This window comes from Panthera pardus, unplaced genomic scaffold (genome assembly GCF_024362965.1).
Source record: "Panthera pardus isolate Hobbes unplaced genomic scaffold, ASM2436296v1 HiC_scaffold_13, whole genome shotgun sequence".
NCBI classification, from domain to species: domain Eukaryota; kingdom Metazoa; phylum Chordata; class Mammalia; order Carnivora; family Felidae; genus Panthera; species Panthera pardus.
Window position 1 is genome coordinate 7,005,881 of NW_026526688.1, and position 25,739 is coordinate 7,031,619.

General features: G+C 51.7%; 1 long non-coding RNA gene across 2 annotated transcripts; it reads left to right on the forward strand.

The window, feature by feature from the left end:
• The first annotated feature begins 7,520 nt into the window (after positions 1–7,520).
• Positions 7,521–25,276, forward strand: LOC109260753 (uncharacterized). 2 transcript variants are annotated; one of them, XR_008421524.1, is made up of 3 exons: positions 7,521–7,658; positions 22,463–22,572; positions 25,084–25,276. It is a non-coding gene; the product is annotated as an uncharacterized LOC109260753 (long non-coding RNA). The 2 variants fall into 2 exon arrangements; XR_002077144.2 differs by lacking the exon at positions 7,521–7,658 and adding an exon at positions 20,306–20,533.
• Positions 25,277–25,739: the final 463 nt, after the last annotated feature.

The following is a 25,739-nucleotide window of genomic DNA, read 5'->3' on the forward strand; positions in this document are numbered from 1 at the left end:
CCGGCCGCGTGGGGAGTGGTGTGGTCGCTGTGCATTCACGGACCTGGGACTCAAGTCAGGTGTGGGAACAGGGCACTGAGCCGAGCTGATTCTCACTTTGTATCCAAGTCTTTGCCACAATTGTCTGCCACCCCCTGGTGGCCACCTAATGGCAGCAAAGTGCTTCAGGAAGGGGGACAAAGACCTCTGGGGAGAAGTCACGCTCGCTAGGTGGACAGCCTCACATCCTGCACGGCCCAAAGACAGGGAAGCCACAGGGAGTGTCGCTGGCATCTTCTCTCCCTGCTCCCAACCTGAAGGACCTCATCTCAGCCTCTTCCACGGCCACGCGTGCCAGAAAAGGAGCCCACGGGGCAGGCTGTGCTGTCCTGCAGGCCAAGTGCAAACCCACAGCGTCTACCCAGCACCGGGCCCGCCCACTCTTGTCTGGCCCATCTCCCCCTCTCGGGCTGCGTTCTCTTCGAGGTCACGAGGCCTCGGGGACCCTCGGAGCCCTTGGGAACAGCATCAGCAATGTCCTAAGTGGCTCCGACGGGTCAGTGAACCGGCAAGAGGGGCTCTGGATCGGTGCCTTGATCAGATGGGCTCTCAGTCCCCCACTCGGTTGAGGCTGCCACCCCAAGGCCGTTGCACGCAAGCAGGGCAGACAGGCCACTGGGCGTTCCTGCGGGCCTGGAAAACCCGTTCTTCCCTGCCCACCACCCGGCTGCGCCCACACGGCAGGCAGGCCCTGCTCCAGAGGCCGGAGCCCCACATCTGGGAGCTGGGCAGTGACATTGAGATGAGGAGGCTGAGGCCAGAGTGGAGAGTCACCTCCTCTGAGGGGACGGGACCAGGGTCCTCTGTTAGTCCCACATGACAGGGTGTCTGCCATCCCCGGAGCAGCGGGGACCCTGACCTTGGCGACCGAAGCTCGGACTCTAGCTTGGAGCTAGAGGGCTCCCAGCGGCCGAGTGCCAGCAGGAATGTTCCGGAAGGCGGGCTGCAGAGGGCACCAGTCTGTGCAGGCCCCAGGCCTCGTGGGCACGGCCACAGCTGCCCTCCCCACCTCCAGGCTGGTTTCCCTCAGGGCCTATGTGGATATTTGTGTTAACCTTGAGAGGAAGGCACAGGGACATTACCATGCTATGCTTAATCCTTGACATCTGGAGCTTTGGGCCTTGTCCCTGTCCCTCCCCGAGGGACAACCTCAGCCAGACTCCTGCCAGTTTGAAGGTGAGTGTCTGGCATCTTTCCGAGTCACAGGACGAACCGCGCTGATGTGTCCTCACCAGATTGTAAGCCACTGGAAAGGGTAGCGACGCTTCATCGGGCGCCGCTCTGGCTGCCGTGACAAGTGACAGCCCAGCCTCCGAGCGCTGTCGTGAATCCTGCCTGCCGTGACCCAGAGGAGCAGTGTCCTCCCGCTTCCAAAGTGCGGCCACCTGTACCGGCTGGGCACCATCTCTGCACCTAGAGCACAGCCCAGTGGGGTGGGGGGGGGGGGGGCATGACCAGCGCAGGAAATGACCGGACACCTGCTAAGGGTCCAAGTGCGTCTAATGGCTTCTAATTTCCAGGGGGAAATCAGGGTTCGTGGAACAGATGGACCCTGAGCTGCACTTGAGTAGTAATACCACCAAATGTCAGTTATCGTATCTCGGGCGCCCACTGCACAGGTGTTTTATTTTTAAGTTTATTTATTTTTATGATTTGAAAGAGACAGAGAGCATGGGTGGAGGAGGGGCAGGGAGATGGGGGAGAGAGAGAATCCCAAGCAGGCTCCCCGCTGTCAGCGCAGAGCCCGACGCGGGGCTCGAACTCGTGAAACTTTGAGATGGTGACCTGAGCCAAAACCAAGAGCCAGGCGCTTTACCAACTGAGCCACCCAGGCGCCCCTGCACGGTAGGTGTTTTACACGTTTTCTGCCTCCTCACAGTTTTATAAAGTGGGCCTTGTGGTTGCCACTCAACAGCCAAGGAGGCCTCGGAGTTGGGAGAAGACATGCCCTTCGCCACAGAACTGTCACAAAGAGCTGCTGACACTTGACCCCACGAGCCTTAGAGGGCAGATAAGCAGGGGGGCGGGGGGGGGGGGGTTCAGGCAAGCAGAGTACGTGAGGAAAGGCTTGGCATCTGTGAATGGACAGAACATGCACGGGACAATAACACCAGCAGGGGCGTGGGGAGGGGAGGGCCGCCTGAAGAACAGGACAGAGAAAACATAAGGAGATGACTCCACACCAGACCACGCCCACACCTGCCAGCCCTGGGCTGGCATTTGGGGGTCTCATCCTGCTCGCTCCTCACAAAACCCTTAGGACACGGAAGTTCATCCCGCTTCCACCACTGAGGTGAACGAAGCCACAGGCTACATAATGCATCCAAAGTTGCTGGAAGAGCGAGCAGCTGGGCCCGGACCCCACAACCAGGGCTTTCCCCACACTCCCCAGGGCCTCAGAGGGGGCCTCAAGAAACACCACCGCCTGGAAGTGAGGAGAGGCAGGCCTGCCCCCATCTTCATGCAGCCGGGCAAGGCATCTGCTGCGCTGGGTCATTTCCCGCGTCTGTGCAAAAGTACAGTTAATCCACAAGCTCGCTCTCAGCTACGGAACTACCGACAGCTAACTGAGAAGCTGTTTGCACATGTGGGTTTGTACTCTGCCCGCAGAGCAGGAGCGGGCGAGGTGATCTGCATTATAACCCGTATGCAGCTGGCGGAGAAACACGGGCCCACCTTCTCCTGCCCGCAGAGTGCACCTGCCGGGCAGGACTGAACTTGGCCCCGGAGAACAGCTGATGCTTCCTGGTGCCGGTTCTTCCTGCTTTCTACTTGTTCTTCTGCTTGCACAACATCTTCCTTCGGGGGAGTTGTGGCTTGGACAAGCACGACCTTGCTGTCCCAACTCAACCAGAAAGGATGGGCTGTGCCGTCCACATTGTCTTTCGGTGCCTCTCTGCTTTTCATGGCTTCGGTCCCTTCAGGCAGGCTCCTGCAGTGGGGGTGTTGCATGGACGACGAAGAAAGCAAGTGCGGTCAGTGAGCAAGCAGTTGGCTCTGTCTGTTTTTGCCACCGGTGGCACCAGGGCCAAGATTGATTGGTGGCGATGGCAGGGGGAGACAGTGAGTCTGTCCCTATCCACTCTGGCTGGGGCATCTGTCTGCAGGGGGGTGTTATTCTGTGCGGACGGTCAGGGTGAAACCCAGGGGATGAGCAGCAGGTGGGACACCAGACAGGCATTTCCCCAGGAGGGAGCTGTGCGCAGAGGAGCTCCTGACCACCTCCTTCCGGAGCACTCGGACACGCTCAAATGCCCAGCCCAGCCCAGTTCATGGATCCTTTTCTGCCCTCGAAGTACCTGTTGATGTTTAGTCTATGTAAATCCACCGTTGACAAGTTAGCCCATTTTTCTAGGGCCGACGGGAGTCCCGTGGACACAAAAGGATGTTGGGTTGAGTGAATGAATATGTGTCAACACTCCCCTCTGCAACGTGCCAGGTGGGTCTGGAATCATGGAGCTGTTACGGACTGAACTGTGTCCTCCCAAAGCCGTATGTTGAAGTCTTGACCCCAGGACCTCAGAGTGTGACTGTGTTTGGAGATACGGTCTTGAAAGAGATGAGCGAGGTAAAATGAGGTCGTTAGAATTGGGCCTTAATCCCATCTGACCGGGGTCCTTATAAGAATTGAAAGAGAGGGGCGCCTGGGTGGCTCAGTCGGTTAAGCGTCCGACTTCGGCTCAGGTCATGATCTCACGGTTTGTGGGTTCGACCCCCCGAGTCGGGCTCTCTGAGGACAGCTCAGAGCCTGGAGCTGCTTCAGATTCTGTGTCTCCCTCTCTTTCTGCCCCTCCCCCACTCATGCTCTGGCTTTCTCTCTCAAAAATAAACATTTTAAAAATTAAAAAAAAAAAAAAGAATTGAAAGAGAGCCCAGGGATGTGTGTGTGCACAGAGGGGGGACCATGTGAGGACACAGCAAGAAGATGGCATCTACACACCAGCTTTCAGGACTGTGAGCAAGTAAATTCCTGTTGGTTAAGCCTCCAGTCAGTGATCTTTGTTACGGCAGCCGGAGCTGACTGATACAGAGTTCAACAGAGGATACAGAGATCCTCTCCACCTCGGAGGCCTCACTGTCTACAGGTGGCGCTCACACCTACAATGTATGTGTTGTAGCAGAAAAGGAACATTAGGGCACCTGGGTGGCTCAGTCGGTTAAGCAACTGTCTTCAGCTCAGGTCATGATCTCGCAGTTCATGAGTTCAAGCCCCACCTCGGCCTCTGTGCTGTCAGCTCTCTCCCCCCTCTGTCTGCCTCTCCCCTGCTCACATTCTCTCTCTCTTTCTCTCTCAATAGTAAATAAAAACATTTAAAAAAAAAAAAAGAAGAGAAAAGAAAAGCAGCATGCTTTCCCTCTGATTGGCCTGCCTCTCCGGTGTCCCCCTCCACACCTGTATTTAATTACCAGTTCAGGGTAGCTCTCCAGGCACATCCCGTATACACTGAACCTGCACCAGACAGAGGCAAGTTGAGATGGCCTTGACTGAGGCTTTTATATCTCCCTGCCATCCCAAATCACTGAGATCTAAATACCTCTTATTGTTGACGTTCTGAAAGTAACTCAATACTTGTCCATCCGTCTGGAGATCTCTTAAGGTCCATTACAGTGGAATGGTCGCTCTGGAGATTCTATACGGACTCACTTCTCAATGCTGTTCACGAGGGACACCCCTTTGAGTGAGTTAAATGCTTTGTGGAGGAGTAATTTATTGGATGGATTTGTCCATTGTTTTACTCCTTGAACAATTAAGAAAAATTCCTACCGCCTAAATCCTTGGCTGGGATTCCCTTTCCCTTGGTCTGCTACTTACTTCATCCTTGACAGACTCCTACACATCTCTCAAAACCCAACTCAGGGGTTTGTCTTCCCTAAGCTGAGCTGACTAGCCCCTCTTTAACACTATCACTCCTTGTTAAACCCTATGGCCAGTTTGCTATGGACTGAATGTGTCCCCCCTAAATTTAATATGTTAACACCCTAACCCCCAATGTGATGGCATTTGGAGGTGGTCCCCTTGAAAGGTGATTAGGTTAGAAGAAGTCATGAGGATGGGGTCAAGGGATGGAATTGGCAACCTGGTAAACAGAGGAAGAGACCAGAGCGGGCTTTCTCCATCATGTGAGGACACAGCAAGAAGACACTGCCTGTGAACCAGGCTGCAGGACTTCCCCAGACACCTGACCTGCTGGCACCTTGACCTCAGACTTGCAGCCTCCACAGCTGAGAAACACGTCTGCTGTTCAGGCCTCCAGTCTGAAGCATTTTGTTACAGCAGCAGAGTGGGCGGACGGAGACACGGTCTGTGTGGCTTCCAGGTGGGGTGGGGACGCCTGGAGGGGAGCGGGGCTTTGGCGCCGCTCTCTGGAAGCATCTGGGCACAGCTCTGCGCATAGGAGGATGCCCCCCAATGAGGAGGCGAATGAATGAGCTGCCACGTCAGGGATCCAACCACCCCGCAGGCCCCAAGCACCTCGCAGGTTGTTGCTTAACCTTAGGGTGTGATGGTTTCGGAACGTCCTACTCCGGAGGCAGCCCGGAACAAACCGGTGGTATTTTAGGGGGCGAGGAAAAGCCTCTATCCTTTATGTGATAAGAAAACCGCTATCAAAAGGCCATCAAAGTGAAGTGCAGAGCAGCTGAACCGTGCTTTCTTGATCCTGGTCTCCAGGCCTTGCTGGTTTTCCCGGTGGGCGGAGCTTGTTAGGGGCACAGCCCGCTGGAGCCCCGCCGCCGCTCAGCGCGGCCCCCCGTGGAAAGTCACAGCAGCGCGCCCGGAAGGACGGTCTGCAAGGTCTGCACGGTTTGCACGAGGAAGGTGGCGACCCCGGGCAGGCTCCGGCTCTGAGGGATTTACAGCTAGCCTCGTAAACACCGCGCCCGAGCCCTCCAGGGACCCCAGAGGCACAAGCAGCCCGGGGCTTCCTGCGGGGGGCGCTGCGGCCCGAAATGCCCGGGTGCAAAACAAGACCCAGTAGCGACTTCCGATGCCGCCCTGGGACAGAAAGCTGCGGGTCTCAAGGGCCCCTCTTGGGAGCGCCCGAGTTCTCGTGCACTTTGCGGGGTGGGGGTGGGGCTGTGCTGATTTTCACCGAGAACATTCCACTTCCGGTGTCCCACGCATTATTTCGGCGCCATATTGTTTCCCAGACTGGCCTCCAGATTTGGTGCGTTTGTATTTGGCGCGTTTTCTGCAAATCTTTTCTAGATTTGATGGCCCTTCTGTCTTCTCTCCCGCGGCCCTCCCGGGAAGGGGGAGGGGGGCGGTCACACACTCCCCCGGGTCGGGCCCCAGCTGGTGCGGCGCAGAGAGGCGTCCCTGTGGCTATCGGCCGCTTGAGGCTGCATATGAGCTGGGAATTAGATAAAGTAGACGTTTATCCACGTCCCTCAGCCAGGAGTTCAAATCCAAAGATACACAGAGCAAATCGAAGTTACGGGCAGGGGTCTGTGTTAACGCAAACTGGTCCTGCCTCAGCCCCCCACTTGGGTGGGGACAGCACTGTAGACCCAGTGGGCCCGGGTCTTCGGTTCTGCCTTGGGACCTACTTTACAGAGAAGCTGTGGATGCAAGGCCCGGGCTTGACCTGCGGGGATTTGTGTCTGCCCGCATCCCACATCCCTCCGGGTTCCCTCCTGCCTCCCAGCTGCTGTCAGAACAGAGCCAGAGTTTTCCATCGGCCTAGCTCTGCGCAGAGCCCCGCACACTGCGGGGAGACGATGGGGTTAGCGTCCCTGATGGTCTGGTCACTAAATCTCCCAGGTCCATCCTCCAGAGGCCGGGTCAGTAGGTCTGAGAGGATCCCAGAAACTCTCTGCCTTAAACACCTGCCAGGTGAATCTGAGCCAGGCTGTGTGGACAAGGGGCAATGGCTCCCAGTGGTAAGCAGGAGTTGGCCTGTGTGTGGCCACCCCACATTTTCTGCCACAGCCACCCACGTTCATAATCTCGTGCACCAGTGACCTGGGCCAGCTCTTCCTCTGAGGATACAGTGGCCGCCTTGGGGTGGCACAGGCTTTCATCTCTCAGGAGGAGACTGGTTGTTGCAAGGACAACCGGTTTGGGTCCTGCTGACATGTGGTGGACTGTGCAAGATACCTAGAAATAGGTATTTCTGCTTTCTGTTTGGACACCAGGGGTAAGATATTCGCTGGAAATACAAAGCAAAGGGACAGTTTCAGACAGCTGCAAAGAGGAGAATCACAGAGAGCCTGGCCTTTGAGTCCTGTGATGGATGGGGTTTTCAGAGGCAGGGGACTCGGAGGAGACAAGCCTCAGCCATCCCCCTTGCAGTCGTGCCTTTGTTTTCACAGAACAGTGGAGAATCATGCCCCAGAAAGCACACGGTGAGGTCTGAAGAAGGTCTTGGGAAGAAAAGCATTATGGACTATAACTAAAACAGGGTTAGGGGCCCACATATAATCTGCAACAGATCATAATTCTTAGGGTTGCTATTAAAATGTGCTTATTTCCAGGTTGAATGAAGCTGGCATAGACAGGAAAGTTATGAGGTGTGGAGTTTCGCTCCCGTGTCCTGTGGTGACGTAAGCGTGGACCTCCGGCTCTGGGCAAGAGTGTCTCCAAGTTTTGCTGGCCTCATCAGCAGCATGGGGAAGAGGTAAACAGTTCCCTCCCTGCTGGGTTGTTGGAGGGATCAGGTGAAACACTGCATTATGTCTGACACGTGTAACAAGTGCTTGATAAATATTTGCTACCTGAAAACAGTATAACTCGTTGAAAGAAGTCCAAAGAAATCAGTGCAAATGTTAAGCTGGTATGTTTTCCTATGAATGGAAAACCATCGTCTTTAGGCTAAAACCAAACAAAAAAACCCCAAGTTGTATTTTCCTTTTTGGCTGGGTTTTCCATTAAAAAAAATTCTTCCTAAACGTAAACAAGCAAATGAACTAAAGGAAATTTACAATTGTGGGTTGTCATTAAATTGCAAGGCCCCCCCTTGGGACCGGGTAGAAGCCCATTGCTCCATACCTCTGGCCCGCGGAGTTATTCAAGGATGCCCTTCCCGCGACTGGACAAAACGATGCAGGCCGATTTTCCATGTGTGACGTCTACCGTGCTCTGGGGATGGTTCCCACTGGCCACTGACCAATCTGAGGTGACTGCTTTCTTTCCACATGGAAAAACTCCATCTACTGGGAGAGATCAGAGTCCCGGAGTAGTTTGCGTCTCATGATGTCAGAAGCATTTCCTAGTCCATTTCCCTAGAGTCTGACCACCAGGAGCACTGACCCTGTTTTAAACGTGGAAGTCCGTCTGACATGACTAGAATTTTCCCCGACCACAGCCATTCGACTCAAGTTGGAATGCACTGGTAGTGTGGGTGTTCCTCGTCCGTACCAGGGCCCCTGCTCAGAGGATGAGTAGGAATTAGCCTTTGCACGGACACCATGCTGCCCTCAAGGGTATTTACCAACTGTATGGTCTTGAGATATTCTTCCTTTCCAGTTTCTGGGTATTCATCTGTAAAATGAGGCAATAGAAGCTAACAGGGTTAGCGTGTGAGGAATAAAACCCCGGAATATGAAGGTTTGTTATACAACGCTGGATGTGTAAATACTAAGTGAATAGTATTTACATATTCACTCATGTATGTATGAGTATGTAGTAGGGGAAGGGCTGGTATGTTGGTAAGGTTAGGATTGCAAAAGGTTTGTGGAAACTGTGAGAAAAAATTTTCAGTATGTTGGTGAATATATGTCAAATGCTCCCACTTATCTGAAGGAGAGATCCGGCAAATACATCAGTGTGGGTACAGGAGGAATTAGTCTGTTTCCTAAAGACTTCTGGAAAAGTCTCAAAAAACCTTACATGCCTGTTGCTTTTTAAGAATGGTGATGGCAATAGGTTTCCCCCTACAGAGCTGTTGTGGATTGTACTGTGTGTGTTGGGAGTAATAGAAGACCCACAGGGATACCAGGGACACCAGGGGTAAGGGACTAAGGGACGAGGCCAGTGACAACCACACCATGGCACAAACCTAGAAGAAGACCAATTGAGTCCCATTGGGCTTGGTGTGAGTTTCCACCTGATACGGGTCCGCCATGTCGAATGGGAGCAAACAACCCCATCGAATCCTCTTTGTGGATTCCTATAACATGAGGGTGAACCCTGAGAAGCAGGTGCACTTGACTTAGGCTGTATTCCAGATTGTGGGGAATCTCTGCACCACTTCTGCAAGTGTCTGGCTGTGCTCCCTGGTCTCAGAAAACAAGTAGGAGTGGTGTCCTTGTAAGAAGGGACATGAGAGAGCACACTTTCTCTTTCTCTCTGCCTCTCCACACACAAACACACATGCACGCACACACCCACGCAGAGAAAGGCCGTGTGAGCACACAGCAAGAAGGCAGCTCTCTGCAAGCCAGGAAGACAGCCTTACTAGAAACCGAATCAGCCAGAACCTTGATCTTGCACTTGCAGCTTCCAGAACTGCGAGGAATACATTTTCGTTGTTTAAGCCCCCAGCCTCTGCCGTGGTATTTTGGTACAGCAGTCCTAGGAAGCAGTTTAACCGGTCGTATCAATCAGGGCCTGCTCCAATGACCTCATTTTAACTTGATCACCTCTGTGAAGGCTCTATCGCCAAATCAGGTCACATTCTGAGGGACTAGAAGTTGGACTTTGACATATGTATTTCAGGGAAACGGTTCAGCCTATAACCTAATATGGGAGCTAAGAATACCTACTTCACTGGCTTGCTTTGAATACTAAACATGTGTATAAAGCACCTGACACAGAGTAGGCCCTCAGTGGCGGTGGCTTTTATTATAATAACTGCCAGTCAACATCTTGCTGATACTCTTTTTTTTTTTTTTAATGTTTATTTATTTTGGACAGAGAGAGAGACAGAGTGTGAGCAGGGGAGGGGCAGAGAGAGAGGGAGACACAGAATGCGAAGCAGGCTCCAGGCTCTGAGCTGTCGGCACAGAGCCTGATGTGGGGCCCAAATTCATGAACTGTGAGATCATGACCTGAGCTGAAGTCAGACCCTTAGCTAACTGAGCCACCCAGGTGCCCCTTGGTGATACTAATAATACTACTAATAAAAAAGACTACTACTAATAAATTATAAATAATATATAATATATAGTTAATAATAATAAAGCTTCCAGTGCCCTCCTCTTTGCTCTGTTACCTGGGTTGGGGGGTTTCGAGCCGAGGACCATATGGTCTGCACACCCCTGGAGGAGGCCATCCAGGGAGTGGGGCGTGTTGAACCTGGGCGGTGGACCCTGCGTTGAGCCTGGCACTGGCCTGCTCCCCGTCGTAAATGCTCTGGGAATGTTGGCCTCCCCAAAAGACTGCTAACAACAGCCTACCTCTCTTTTTTTCCTTATTGACTTGTCAAAATTATGGTAAAAAATACACAAATTTACCATCCTAACCATTTGTAAGGGTACAGTTCAGTGGCATTAAACGCATTCCCATTGTTAGTCAGCCATCCAGCCTCCAGAACTTTCTCATCTTCCCAGACTGAAACTCTGTCCCAGTGAAATCCTAACTCCCCAGGCCCTGGAAGCCTCCGCTCTATTTTCTGTCTCTATCAGTTTGGCTCCTCTAGGGGCCTCACGTGAGTGCAGTCAGGTCACGCGGCTTTTACCCTTAAGTGACTGGCTCGGTTCACCTCGCATAACGTCCCCAGGACTTATCTGTGCTGTTGGCGGTGTCAGGATCCCATTCCTTGTTTGGAGACACATTGATATTCCCTGGTATGGGGTATGGCCGCACCACATTCCCCGCACCGCCTTGGGTGGTTTCTACCTCTTGGCTGTCTTTATCTGTCCTAAGACCTCACTCTTCCCCACGCCCGCGTGCCCTAGGGCACTTCCTCCTTGTCATTCATCGTCATGTGTGGTTACTACTCTAGAGTTGCCATTTATAAATCATGCCTTTTCCCCTAAAACTTACTTTGGCTCATGGGACCGAAAAAGGACAAAAAACACAGGCAGGATCACCATGGCCGTCGTAAGCAGAGTTCTCTGTCCGGGAGATGGCAGCTGGGTGCAGGTGCATGGGGTGACCAGCCTCTCCGGCATCCCCTGTCCAGTTTTATATATCAAATCTGAAAGCTTCACTACGGGAAAGTTTTCTGCAGCCTAGTAGTTTTCCACACTGGCACTGAGGCCAGCTGCAAGGGGTAGGAATTACCGGCTGACTTGGCTCAGTTCACCTGGTTTTGTTTCAGGAAATGACCCTGTTTTTTTTCAAGAGGTCAAGAGCCACCCACCCGGTGCTTGCTGGCAGGCGGGAGGTGAGCAGGGCGGGCCACGGGGACTCCCCTTCCAGGTTCAGGGTGCAGGTGGGGACCCCGGGGTCACCCTCTGTCCGCACACTGGCAGGTGACCACCGCCCTGAGCACCTGCCTGGCGTTGCCCCCCCTCTGGCATCTGGGCCGTGCCCACCATGTCCCCCCACCCCCCCGGGGCTCTGGCCCTTCCCACCTCGCGGGGCCCCAGGAGGGCAGCTCTAGACCAGCCGCGGTACCCCGAGTCCACAGTGTGATGCCACCGGGAAGTCTTCCCGACAGGCCACTGCGTTTCCTCTTCCTTAATCACACCCCCTACTCGCGCCTCCCTCTCCACCTGCTGGCAAAGTCAGTTCCTTTCCTGCTGTTGATGCCTCTTGGATGTTTGTGGGCCGTGAGGGCATTCCCTTCCCTCTTGTCCGTCCGCTCTAGTGACATTCCGCACTTGGGCTGGCCCTGCCTTTCTTCCTCCATCAGTCCCTCCTCCCTCACCACCGCTGCCCTTTGACCTGTCCCTGTGGCGCACGTTCACACCACAACACACACTCACACGCGCGCGCTCGCACCCCCGAACACACTCATACCGACACAACCAGCAAACACACGCTCACACCCAAACACATTCACACCCCCAACACACAACCAACACAGGCAAACGCGTGCGCTCGCACCCGAACACACTCGCACTCAAACACACGCGCTTACAACTGAGCACGCTCACAATCCTAACAACTCAAACACGTGTTCACACCCGAACACACGTGTTCACGCTTGAACACACATGCCCCAGCACACAACTAACGCTCAAACACACGCACTCACACCTGAACACATCCATGCGCACTCACACGAGCTCCCTCTCTCACACCAGCTCACACTTACACCCCACAGGGATCTGCGCTTCCCTGCTCTCTCCCTCCATGACACACACTCCCCTCTGTGTTTCTGTCTGTTCACCTGCCCCTGACCAGGCCGCGGAAAGCCAGGGAGAAGAGTGGTGTGGCCCAGCCAGCTGGGAGCCATCTTGTCCAGCAGACAGATTTCTAAAGGCACCCTTCCTCCCGATGTCTTAACTCACCCCCAGCATGAAATAACTATTCTTATGGCTCTGCAATGGGAGAAGCACCACGCATGGGTAGTTCGCTCTGGAACAACCATGCGAAGCCAGTGCCTGCCCGCCATCTGGCTTTTTGTTTAACTGAGCTCAGTCGACAACTTAGCCAACTCCTCCTACATCTCAGAAGCCGACCTAGTTTACTACCAGTCAGACAGCCTTTCTCCGCCCTGGAGGGGCTAACAGTCTAGTTATACACGAGTATAGGAGTCGGAGTCCACAGATGAATGACTACACTGTTACCCACTGTAGTGAGTGCTCCTCAAGGAGAACTCCCGGCCCCTCACCTCTTTCTTCTCAATGGTGTCTGCCTTCCAGCTCAGACATTCATGCCGGCCACACCCTCAGAGCCATCCCTCCAGAATCTCAATGCCCACTACTGCACATTTCAGCCGTCACGTTCTTGCTCTGGGGCTTGCTTGCTCCAGTGCCCCCATTCCTGCCATCTCTTGACACTGGGGACCTGGGGACCTGCAGTCCTTCCCTGGAGTGCCTTTCCTCGCTCTCCTCCCCACCACCCAGCAGAGATGCACCATTGATCACTGCGTGGCTGCCTCCCAGGCATCTCCAGCTCCCCTGTCACACTCTGCTTTGTCCCTCTTGGCAAAGTCAAGGTCCTGAGTCAATGCAACTTGCGCTTGGCTGCAGGAAACTGCATTGTATGGTGACTATCCTCCTCGAGGTCTTGGTCATACTCCTCAAATGTGCCCTGAAGGCGGCCCAGATCCGTTTTCTTGTTGTGTTGTGTCCTCTGAACGTGCTGTCAGTACATTCAAATGGCTCCCCTCCGTCCCCACTGAGATGCGTAATAAACACGACACTGGGAAACCAGATGGAGGTTTGATGCAGAGACAGGTGATGTCAATGAATACTTAGGTGTGCGCCTTTCTTTAAATCTTAACCATGTATTATGTGTGTAGAGTGTAGGATACAGTTCTCTTGGCTGATCATTTGTATTTATGTATTTAGCATTATATCCTTGTGTTGCAAACGGCAGGATCTCTTTTGTTGTATGGCTGATTAATATTTGGATAAATACCCAGAAGTGGATTACTGAATCATAGGGTAGTTCTATTTTTAATGTTTTGAGGAACCTCCAGACTGTGTTCCAGGGTGGCTACACCAGTTTGCATTCCCACCAGCAGGGCACACGGGTTCTCTTTTCTCCATATCCTCACCAATACTTGCGATTTCTTATCTTTTTGATCCTAGCCATTCTGACTGCTGTGGGGTGGTAGTTCATATGGTTTGGATTTGCATTTCCCTGATGATGAGGGCTGTTGAGCGTCTTTTCACGTGCTTGTTGGCCATCTATATGTCTTCTTTGGAAAAAATGTCTATTCAGATCTCTGCCCATTTTTATTTAACTTTTTAAAGTTGATTTATTTTGAAAGAGAGACAGTGCACACACAGGAGGGGCAGAGAGAGAGAGAGGGAGAGAGAGAATCACAAGCAGTCTCTGTGCTGACAGCATGAGCCTGACATGGGGCTTGGTCTTACACACTGTGAGATCATGACCTGAGCCAAAATCAAGAGTCAGGCGCTTAACCGACTGAGCTGCCCAGGTGCCCCTGCCCATGTTTAAATCAGATTTTTTCTTTGCTATTGAGTTGCATGAGTTCCCTTTAGACCACGTCTAACCATGTAGTTCCGCGGCATTAAATACATTCTGTGTCAACATCACTATTTTCCCCTTTTAAATAGAACTTGTTTTCCCCTTTTAAATAGACATTATGTTTTAGAGTAGTTTTAGGTTCACAGCAAAATTGAGCGGAGGGCACTAAATTCCCATGTACCCTCTGCCCTGCCACGTGCACTGCCTCCCCCATTACCATCACCCCCCACCAGAGTGGGGCACTGGCTACAACTGATGGACCTACAGTGACATGTCCCAATCACGGCGAGTCCACAGTTTACGTTAGAGTTCACTCTGGCCGTTGCACACTTTATGGGTTTGGACAAGGGCATAATGATATGTATCCATCATTATAATATCATACAGGGTGTTTTTACTGGTCTAAATCTCCCCTGTGTTGCACCTATTCATTCCTCCTTCCACCCCTGGAAACCTCTGACCTTCTCACTCTGTCCATAGTTTTGCTTTTTCCAGAATGTTATATAGTTGGAATCATTCAGTATGTAGTCTTCCCAGATTGACTTCTTTCCCTTGGTGATATGCATTTAAGATTCCCTGAGGTCTTCCCATGGCTTGATAGCCCTCTCCGGAAGTTTTTCATCATCCAGAATTGAAAATCTGTACAGCTTAAGTTTCTTAACTGACATAAATTTGATCAAGAAATAACCTGTGAAAAGCTCTGCTGCCCAGTGCTACATTGAGGTGTCATTACGGACCAAATGAAATGGATCTTTAATATTATTTTACTTTTTATGTTTTTAAAGTTTATTTATTTATTTTGAGAGAGAGGGTGTGTGGGAGCTGGGGAGGAGCAGAGAGAGGGAGAGAGGGAATCCCAAGTAGGCTCCATGTTGTTAGCACAGAGCCCAACGTAGGGATTGAACTCACGAACGCTGAGATCATGAACTGAGCAGAAATCAAGAGTTGGACACTTAAACGACTGAGCCACCCAGGTGCCCCTGGATCCTTTGTTTTAATACCCCAAGTAGCTCTTATGTTTTACTGAATCATTTACAACAGAGAACATGACGTGTGATGTCAGGAGTGCCCTCCTCCTCTCAAGGTGCCCTCTCTACCTCCTGTCCCCCCTCTTTCCTCCTCCTCTCTGCCATCCCACTTCCTGGCTCCTTCTTTTATGAAAAGCACTGATAGGATGGTATTAGGTGCACTAGGTTATTATGGTAACAGACAAACAACGAAAGACAAAAACTCTCAGAACTTAGGACTAAAAGTTTTTTCTTGCTCAGTCTGCCTGTCTGGCCGGACTGGCAGGTGTCCCTGCTTTTGGAAATTCCTGAGAGGTCTAGACTTATGGGGGCCCCATTGGAACACGTGTTCCCATGATCGCTGCACCAGGAAAGGGAAAGTAGATGGAGACACGGCAACTTGAAACTCCCACCTAGAAGTGACACACATCAGATGCTTTCGCATTTCACGGGGCAGAGCACGTACATGGCCATGCTTTACGTCAAAAGGGACATAGTTCCATGTGACCGAAAGGAGAGGAGAACCAGAACATTTGTACAAAGCCCTAATAACTATCATAAGGAGAATAGATTGCATTAAAACCATTTTGTATATACGCATTTTTGGGGGATGCAGATAACCGAATCTTTGTCTAAAATCTCAACTTTCCAATTGCCCAAATATTTACACATCTAATACAGCCTTTGTTTGAAGCATAGCCTTGTGACAGGCTGGGTCTAACGCTCTTTCCCAGTGTAAGCAGCATCATCGGAAGCCAATGCTTGCAGGTGAGCTGGTCCATTTGTGGGCACCAGGCGGCTTCAGCCGGGGCTGGCAGGATCCCTCAGAGTGTTTTAAAGAATCAGTACGGCATGATAAGTAAAGCCAAGAGGAGGTGCAGGCCATCTGGGACCTTGTGCAGGGAAGTGAATGTATGCATCATCAGTGGGTGATGAGGCTTTGCAGAGGGCCGTGCGTGTGTCTGGGGAAAATGGGGTGACAGGGGGCCATGAGGAGGTGCGTGGGGTTGGTGAGGAAAGAGGGGCAAATGGTCAGACGGAGGTAGGTTCTGTTTGTGACTCTGACAACTACCAGCTTAGGACCCTTGTTTTCCCTAAACAGCAGTTTCATTATCTAGAAAATGAGGACACTATGACAAACTGAAGTAAATTGAGACGAGGCATGTATGTGCTTAGCACAGTGCTTGGGTCAGTAAACTATAGCTACGATTATGATTTAATGTCACAGACAGCCACGACCTGATTCTAGGTGGCTCTAGTCCCTATAGCCTGTATAAGGTAGCCCTCTGCCACACCCCCACCGCCTCCCAAAAGACCCCATAACTCAGAAGTTCTGATTGCTCTAGTCTCCTCTTCCCGTCCCCCAGGGAGATTCATGAACGCTCCCCTTGAGTTCAAGCCAAGAACCACCCCCATCTTGGCCATGCGAAGTTTTTCCTTGTACACCAGCCCCATGCCCCACCAGGGGCCATGTGATGGGGTTCCACTGCTCCAGCTTTCCATTTTCCGGGCCAAGATGAATTGACAAGAACTCCCAAGACACTGCGAAAAGAGCGGCCACACAGCGCTACACCTAAGAGCTTTGGTGGCCACAGGGCAGGATGCACATTGAGGGGCTGTTGGAAAGGCGCGAGGAAAGGGTCCACACCTGCAGTAACACTTACTTGAGATGCCTCCTGCGTCCGTGGAGCTCAGAGTAATTGCTTCCTGGCCGCTCCCGCCACCTGCTTTGGGCGAGCTCCGCGACAGCCTCTCCTCCAGGGCTCCCAGCTGATACCGTTCTTCCTGAGGTGCTCCCTCCCAGCCAGCCTGTTCCAGCGGAAGCCCACGCCTCTGCCAGGGGCATGTCTGCCTTGGATTTTGTGAGAAGGAGTCCAAGGTGCATGTGTGTGGATGTCTGGCTGAGGTTCCGGGCCCCACAGGGGCTTTTAAACTGGGGCGTGGAGGAAAATGGGGCTCCACCTGCCCAGAGTGAGACCGGTTGATGGGAGAACTGAGTATCCAGATCCATCAAGGGCACTGAGGAGGCATGGACACCGGTCTTGTGTGTGACAAAGCGGGGCTGTGGTGGGAGGGTCACCGGGCACGGCTGTGTGAGTGGTATTTCGCAGCAGGCATCTGGGAAAGAGGGAGTCCAACCCAACCCAGATCGGGGAGCCCTTTCTTGACCTGTATGAGGGGGGCCATGAGGGCTGGTGGTGGCTGGAACTGGAGCCCGCCATGCTGTGGGGGCAGGGGGCCGTGGAAGGGGAGAAGCTGATGTCCAGCACGAGGTTCACTGCCACAGTAGTTCAACCGAGTTTCTTTCTTTTGTCCTTTGCGTTGTTTTGTTTTTGTCACTGGCATTTATTATGAGTCTAAAATGCCAAACACCACGGTAGGCACTTTACTTGCATGATGTCCCTGCACAGCAGCTGTTAGGTTAGACCCACTCGATGGATGAGGAGACTGAGGCCCCAGGTCGGTAACCTGGCCACAGCCATCAGCAGGATGGCTTGAGTCGAGAGCTAAGAACTTTGGTTTGCATTTGTCTGCTCCTCCCCACCCCCACATGGAGGCCTCCCGATCAATGATGTATTTTATTTTCCTCCCCACCTTTGTAGTAGACATTACATCAATTTTCAAATAAAAATAGCATCTTTCTGTGGGATGGGAAAAGCATAAAGAGAGTATCTTGAAAATTGCTACATGTCCCAGAGACAGTATTGCAAAGAGCCTCATTATACGGTGTGGCACAAAGTGTTGTGGTTTCTTTTATTAGGATGCTGTAAACATGTCCTAGAACTGGCGTTTCCTTTTACTGCCTAAGGACTGACCCAGAGATGGGTGGGAAAGGAAAGGAAGAAACGACTTCTCTGACTAGCTCTCCAGACAGAGGCTATCCAAGGTGTCTGCGTGGGTGTCTGTGCTGCATCCAGACAGGAATCAACCTCACTGAAGGAGAATTGGTTAAATAACTAAAGGAAAAATGAAGAGTGAATGAGTGAATGAATGAAAAGGTGGTAAGGACCAGAGTAATTGCTTCTGGAAGAATCTTTTTTTTTTTTTTTACCTTTTTAAAAGTTTATTTATTTATTTTAGAGGGGTGGGGGAAAAAGAGAGGGAGGGAGGGAGAATCCCAAGCAGGTTCCACACTGCTAGTGCAGAGCCCAGTGCAGGGCTTGAACTCACAAATTGCAAGATCGTGACCTGAGCTGAAGTCAAGAGTCTGACGCTTAACCGACCGAGCCGCCCAGGCGCCCTGCTTCTGGAGGAATCTTGACCCTAACTGTCAACTGGATTCTAGTGCATCTGTTACCTTTTCTACGGGACAAACCTATAGGGCCTCTTTAACTTTAGAAGGGAGCCAGAACGATGGAATTGATAGGCGTACTGACCGGCCCTCCCGAAGGAAAACTGTATGCTGTTTAAAGAACGCTATGAATATGAACAAACCAATGATTGGATACTAAGTTACTTCAAAATGTCTTTTGCCTCAGCCCTTTTCCGCGCTGTTGGAGACACACCGGGGAGGTCTGTGTGCACTGCTTTCACGATTCCTGCAGGAAGGACTCTGCATTTCAAAAGCAAGCCCCCAGAGTGGAAGCAGGGAGCCTGTGCCCTTCATTGCATTGTGGAAGAGAAGGGGCCAGGGCGTCACGTCCAGGGATGAAGTGTAGGGGCGGGAGGCACTGACCCAGAGCGGCTTGTGGGGAGTGAAGAAGTGTCCCAGCTCGCAGGGCAGCCCTGGGGCCGGTGCAGAAAATCAGCCCAAGTGGGAGCGGAAGGAGGGGGACCAGCTGAGCTGTGGGTGAGGGAGAGAGCGCATTGTTAGGTGGTCCTGGGGTGGGGAGGGGCGTGGGAGAGGGGAGCTCTGAATGGGAAAGTAGTTCAGGGCTCTGATCCCGAGCCCGCCTTCACTCCTGTGACTCTGGGAGGAGAGTGTCACCTGTACTCACCCTTCAGCCTAGCAAGGAGAGCTGAGATCTCGTCTAGATCAGACACAGCCTGCGTGCCGGTGGCGGCTGCCACAGTCTGGGAGAGCGCTGGCAATGGATGCAGAGGCTGGGGTTGAGCCGCAGGGGGTGAGGCATGGGGGTGGAGAAGGGGGGAGTCGAGGAGGGAGTGGGGCGAGAGAAGGGTGTAGGGCAGTCCTTCTTAGTGGAGAACACTCAGATGCGCTTGGGACCTTAGGGGAGGAGGCATCTAGAGAGAGGGAAGCAGGGTCACTTGTGGAGGAAGGGCAGGAGGAAGCAGGAAGGAGTGAAGCACCAGAGGGGGCGATGGGTTTTTGTAAGGAGGAGGGACAATTCAAACCCTTTATAGTGGGAAGACCTGGGACTCAAGGGGGTTCCTCACACGGACGTTCTGTGTTCCCTCCAGAGGAAGGTGTTGGGGTAAATGGCGTGGCCAGCGTCACAGGGACTGAGGGGCGGGGAGTCCAGCATTTTCAAGAAAGCACAAAGATCCTCACTTGGAATCAAGAGGGTGAATTTATAGTGAAGTTGGTTGCCTGCTCTGCTGCTTTTCTCCAGGAGCCTAGAGGATGGTTCCCAGGGCTCCAGGATAAGGTTCACAGTTGCCATTCCCTGTCCGGCACTTCCCAGTCAGTGTCAGCGGGCTGTGATGGCCGGATGAGGAGGGAGGGGCCCGGTGCCCTCGGCAGCAGGTGCACACTCCCTCAAGCCACGGGGACCTGCAGTCAGTGTCAGGGGCTTTCTCCCCAGGGTCTGGAGGCCTCCCTCATTTTGGGTTCATCATGAAAAAGAGGAATAGCCTAGGTCTCATCACCATTTCACTGCAGAGTCGAAGGCACTAAAAAAGTCAATCTGTTTAGGAAACATGTATTGAGCACCTAGGGTATTCCAGGCATGGTTCTAAGCCCTGGGGATTAGAAGCGGGTGCTGTCAGTGCAGAGCCCCATGCGGGCTCGTCTCACAGACCTTGAGATCATGACCTGAGCCAAAATCAAGAGTCGGATGCCTAACCGACTGAGCCGCCCGCCCGGGTTCCCCTGTGGATGCTTCCGAAACCCCGCTCCTCTGAGTGCGCAACAGGGGTCCCTCGCGGAGCAGAAACGCATTTAAGAAGTTCGCTTAATTTTCAGTCGGGAGCGTGTCATCACCGCTGGCCTCTGGCCAGTGTTTCTGCCCCCGCTCAGTGAGGAAGCTGCTTTCTGTGTGATCCGAATTGGTCCGTGCAGTGGCTTTGACCCATGTCCTGCCTTCAGCTCAGCCTTCTGGATGGAAAGGGCAGAGACGGGTGGGGTCATTGCTGTGTGGGAGAAACCAGCCAACCTATGCTGAGTCAGCACCTGTTGCTGAAGACACTGCAAGACCGGTGCTCAACCCCTGTAACCTTTTGCCGCTTGTTGAGCCAGAGCCTTTTCAAATGTTCCAGAACTCTCTCTAGGCAGAAAGAATGCGCCCGCAGCCCTCACCAGGGCAGTCCCCAACAGGACAGTTGGTTGAAAGCAGGAGTCCGTGGAAATGGGGTCACCTTCCCAGTGCACGTGGTAACGGGGCCCGTGGGGGGCCGTCTGCAGTGAGGGTACCCGTGGGGAGCCTGTCTGGGTCTGAGGTGTAACGCGAGCATCCAGGTCTCGGCCGGAGCAGCGGTCTGCCCGGCTGGGGGTGAGGATGTGGAGGAGGCTGGGGCAGCAGTCAGGGCCCCGGGGATACACCACGCTGCCCCCTGGCCCCCCTGCAGCGCCCGCCCTGGACTGCCTCTAATCTGGGGGGTGTGCCCCCTGGAGCTCCTCCCGGGGCTGACGTTTCTCCCGGGGCTGGAAGACTTCCCTCGGTGTGCCTGTGTGACGCTGAAAACGTCCCGGGTCCCAAACGAGGCGAAAGGGAAGCAGGCCCAGCCGAGACCTGTTAGTCCTTCTTGCGGCCCGCCTCTGCGGGCCACCTGCATCACAATGTCCCCGGGGCCTCCGACCCCTGGGAGGGCCCGGGGAGTCTGCTTCTGTGGGCGCTTGCTGAAGACAAATGGTCACCCGTGGCACTTTCCTGGGCGCCCTCAGTGAGACACCGGTTTCTATTCGGTGGGTGTTTTCCTTGGTCCTTCGCCAAACACGGCTTTCCCGGAGGTGGAGCAAACCAATTTGTTAACAATTGTCATAAAATGAGGCCAGAGGAGGGAAGGGAGAAGAATCTAGAGGCAAAACCCTTAAGGCAAGGACCACAGGCGGAGTGAGAGGCTCTGGTCCAGGCACTCCCTTTGCCTCCGTGCTTGGCCCTGAGTCCGACACACCCTCCTGCCCCTCGGGGCCTCCTCCACCAGGAAGTCTCCCTGCTGTTCTCCATTGTATTACCCGCTCTCTTTATTACCCCGTTGGACATGACCTCCATATCATTGTCATTTTGATTTGTTTTTATGTTTCTTCGTATGGTGCAACCCTGCTTCAAAGTGCCCTGCTCCTGAGCCATCAGGACATTTTTGTTTCCTTGTTTTATTTTTTTTAATGGAGTTCATTTTTTTTAGAGCAATGAGACATTGCTTGATTCCATTCAATCATAGCAAAATTGAATGGAAGGTGGAGAGATTTCCCACTTAGCCCCTGTCCCCCTCACTCGGCCTCCCCCCAATATCCACATCCTGAACCACAGTGGTACAGTTGTTGTGATCTATGAACTTCCATTGATTGGCGCGTCATTATCACCCAGAATCCGTAGTCCATATCAGCATTCATTCTTGGTGTTGTGCATTCTGTGGGTTTGCACAAGTGCCTAACGACACGTATACACCATTGTGATATCACACAGAGTCTTTTCACTGCCCTAAAAAGCCCTCTGTGCTCGTCTATGCCTCCCTTCCCCCAGCTGCAAATCTTCTTACTGTCTCCATAGTTTTGCCTTTTCTAGAATGTCAGATAGTTGGAATGATACAGTGTGTAGCCTTTTCACATTGGCTTCTTTCACTTAGTAACACGTCTTTAAGTTTCCTCCGTGTTCTCATGCTTTGGGAGCTCGTTTCTTTTCAGCACTTAATGCTCTTTCGTTGTCTGGATGGACCTATTTATTTATCCATCACCTACTAAGGGGTATCTTGATTGCATCCAAGTTTTGGCAGTTATAAGGCTCCTGTCCACCTCCATGTGCAGAGGTATGCGTGGACATAAGTTTTTTTTTTTTTTAATTTTTTTAACGTTTATTTATTTTTGAGACCGAGAACGACAGAGCATGAACAGGGGAGGGACAGAGAGAGAGGGAGACACAGAATCTAATGCAGGTTCCAGGCTCTGAGCTGTCAGCACAGAGCCCGACGCGGGGCTCGAACCCACGGACCGTGAGATCATGACCTGAGCCGAAGTCGGCTGCTTAACCGACCGAGCCACCCAGGCGCCCCTAAGTTTTTAAGTCCTTTGGGTAAATACCCATTGCCGGGTCACATGGTAAGAGCATGTTTAATGTGTAAGAAATTGCCAAACTGTCTTCCAAAGGGGCTGCACAGTTTGCATCCCCACCGGCAGTGAGCGAGAGTTCGTGTTTCTCCACGTCGCCCCCAGCATTTGGTGTTCTCAGTGCTTCCAGATTCTGGCCGTTCTCACAGGTGTGCAGTGGGGTGTCCTTGTTTTGATTGGCATTTCCCTGATGACAGACGATGTGGAGGGTCTTGTCCTGTGCTCATTGGCCATCAGGGCATCTTTTCCCCCACGCAATGACAGACACACGACAGCCACCACCAGAACGGAGTATGGGCCTCGTTCCCGAGTTCCTTATTTCTGAAATGAGGATGAGCGCTTCCCGCAGGCAGAGCACGTCTGTCCTGTCTGCTACAGTGGGCCCAGTGGGGTAAGTAAGAGCCATACCTCTGTGGGATCACGGAGAGACTGCTTCACCAACCTGAGCCTCAAGCTCTTCATCTGGGAAATGGGAGATGAATAGGACCTACTTTGAGAGAGTTTCCAGCGGTAAATGTGCTAATACATACAATGTAGCTCAGAGCCTCTCACACGGGCAACGCTCAGGAAAGATTAGCTGTCAACAATGATTAATTGCTTTTCGGAAGCACGGCGACGTTCCATTAGTCCAAAGAAGGCCTGAGCTGGGACAGACCAGCTGGTATTCTCTGACACGAAGAAACATGAAGCCAAGCAAGCAGAGTGGTTTCTTGCATTGTTTTCTTATGGATATTTTTTCTAAAATGGGTGCCTAGGAGCTTTTGGGTAATGGATAGGTAGAAAAGGTTAAAACAAAACAACCATGCCATGGAGACAGCTCAGTAAACTTTAAGTCCCCAAGCAAGTGTCTGCTGGGAAAACACAGTTACGATTTAAGAATTAAATTTAGAGATTAAGAGGAATTAGCTAGTTTTGGGATGTCACCCAGGAGTCAGGCTCAAATGTCAGCAAAGGGGTCAGCTGGTTAACGGAAGACTGGTCTCTATGCCACTCAGTCATTTTCGCGACTCCGCTCAAGGTCAGTGCTGGCCTGGCCTCCTTCCTCACACCATTAACACGACAATTAATGAAATACTGGAACAGGGCCCAGACGAAACACTTGTTTAGAACACTTCCTCTCCACTTCACCGGCACAAACATCTATTCTGGGTTTGGGCTATTTTCCAACGTGGGTTACATGATGATAAACAAGTTGTTTTACTTTAATTAATTAATTATTTATTATTATTATTATTTTTTTTTGGTAAGTGCAATTTTAACTGGGTACTTTGCAAAACACAATTTAAAAAAAAGTTATTTGAAGAAACTATTGAGCGGAAAAGTTAGAGACGTAAAGAATTGCATGTGGCTATAAAAATGTTTTCCACTAAGCTCTGTTTATTCCTTGGCATTTGAAAAGACCTGCTTGGACACGTTTCTGACCAGAAGTATGCATTTCCCACAGATTTGGGGGTTTTCTTATGTAGACGGTCAATAATTATCCATCTTGTTTTAAGGACAAAAATGGAAAGTGAAAAGTTCAAGAAATCAATTAGCTGGCTTGAATTTGCTGAGGAATTCAGAACAACGTTCATGGCTGAAATTTACAAAGTAAATCAACATAATATGAAGAAGTAAATTAACCCAGAATGACACAATGCAAGGATGGTTCCCATGTAACCTCATAAATTTCCTGCTTGATGGATTTCAAGTCTCTGATTTCTAATAAAATTCTCATGAGAATGTGGTATTGCTCCATAAAAACTCCTGAACTCTCCCCATGAGAAACGGCTAGTTTATAAGGGCACATGGGTTCACGGCTGTGGTTTATTTATTAAAAATTTCTCAGTAAATATATCACGGTCCAGTGGATAGCGCCCCGTGATTGTGGAGGGGCTGTGTGTCATTTCTGCTGCTCCCAAAGTATGAAGAAAAACAAGAAGAACCATGTCAGGAACTCTCTGAACCAGAAAAAAAGAAAAAAAACCCACAGCACTGTAACCTTTTTTTTTTTTTTTTTTCCAGGAGAAAGTTCTATGAGATCTGCTCCTTGACTTTACCTTTGGTCCACAAAGACCCCGTAGGATTTTCACATTTGTCTTAGGAAACTCTGAACACGCCTGCCAGATGGTTGACAGTGAGCCCCCACAAGACACAGAATGGAGGCTTGGTGTGGTCCTGGTCCCTGCACGGGGCACACAAAAGTTGCCAAGTGGGTATTGCAAGTTTTGAGGGACTTCAAATATGTCAGAGAAAAGATGTGTAACTACACATAGTCACGAAGATAATGAGTTCATGGCTTACTCACTTCTCTTCACCCGGAAAAATAATGTACGCTAAATGCTGTGTTTTTAATCTGGGCCAAATACTTGGCTGAAAGCTCTCTGGGTCTTATCCTACTTGATTCTACACACAGTCCTAATATGTAGGCTGTTACTGGCACCCTTGTTTTAGAGAGAGGGATGCTTTGCACAGAAAGGGGAAGCTGCTGATGTCACGGACCTCACGAGGAAGGGAGCAGGGATTCAAACCCAGGGAGACCGACTGAATGCCGATATACTAACAACCAGACTAGACTTTGAGGGATTTGCCCCCTTCCCCCCAGGGAGGGTGGTGTAGGTCTTGAGGACCTTTCAAGATTGCACCCTACTCATCCAGGATTCTCCTCAAACAATCCACAGGTTCCAAGCTCCCACTGGCAAAGCACCAGGAACGAGTTACAAAGTGTGCTGAACTTCCCATGGAGGGGCCACATCTGATCTTCAGAGCAAGCCTCTGCCCCTTCCTCCCACCGGATTCCAATATCCAAGAGTCAGACCTTATGTTTCCAGCCCCTGGTGCGTAGAGGTGCTTGATTAAATCTTTTGATAAGAATTAAGTTTTGGTCCATCACTGAGAAGAGAGCATAATTAACAGGCTTTTAAAAAAAAATAGGCTGCTTGTTAGAGCAGTTTTAGATTCACAGTAACATTGAGGGGACAGTACAGAGTGCTCCCTCACCCCTGCACCGGTTATGGCTGATGAACCTGCACGGATCCACCATCATCACCCAGAGTCCATAGTTCATGCCAGGGCTCACTCTTGGTGGTGTGCATTCCGTGGGGCTCGACAACTGTAGAAGGACATGCATGCACCAGACGGTATCATTCAGAATAGTTCCACTGCCCTACCAGTTCTCTGTGCTCTGCCTTCTAACGCTTCCCCACCCAGCCCCTGGCAACCACTGCTCTTACTGTCTCCGTTCTTTCGCCTTTTCTAGAAGGTCATATAGTTGGAATCATTCAGTACATAGCCTTTTCAGATTGGCTGCTTTCACTTAGTGATTTGCGCTTAAGGT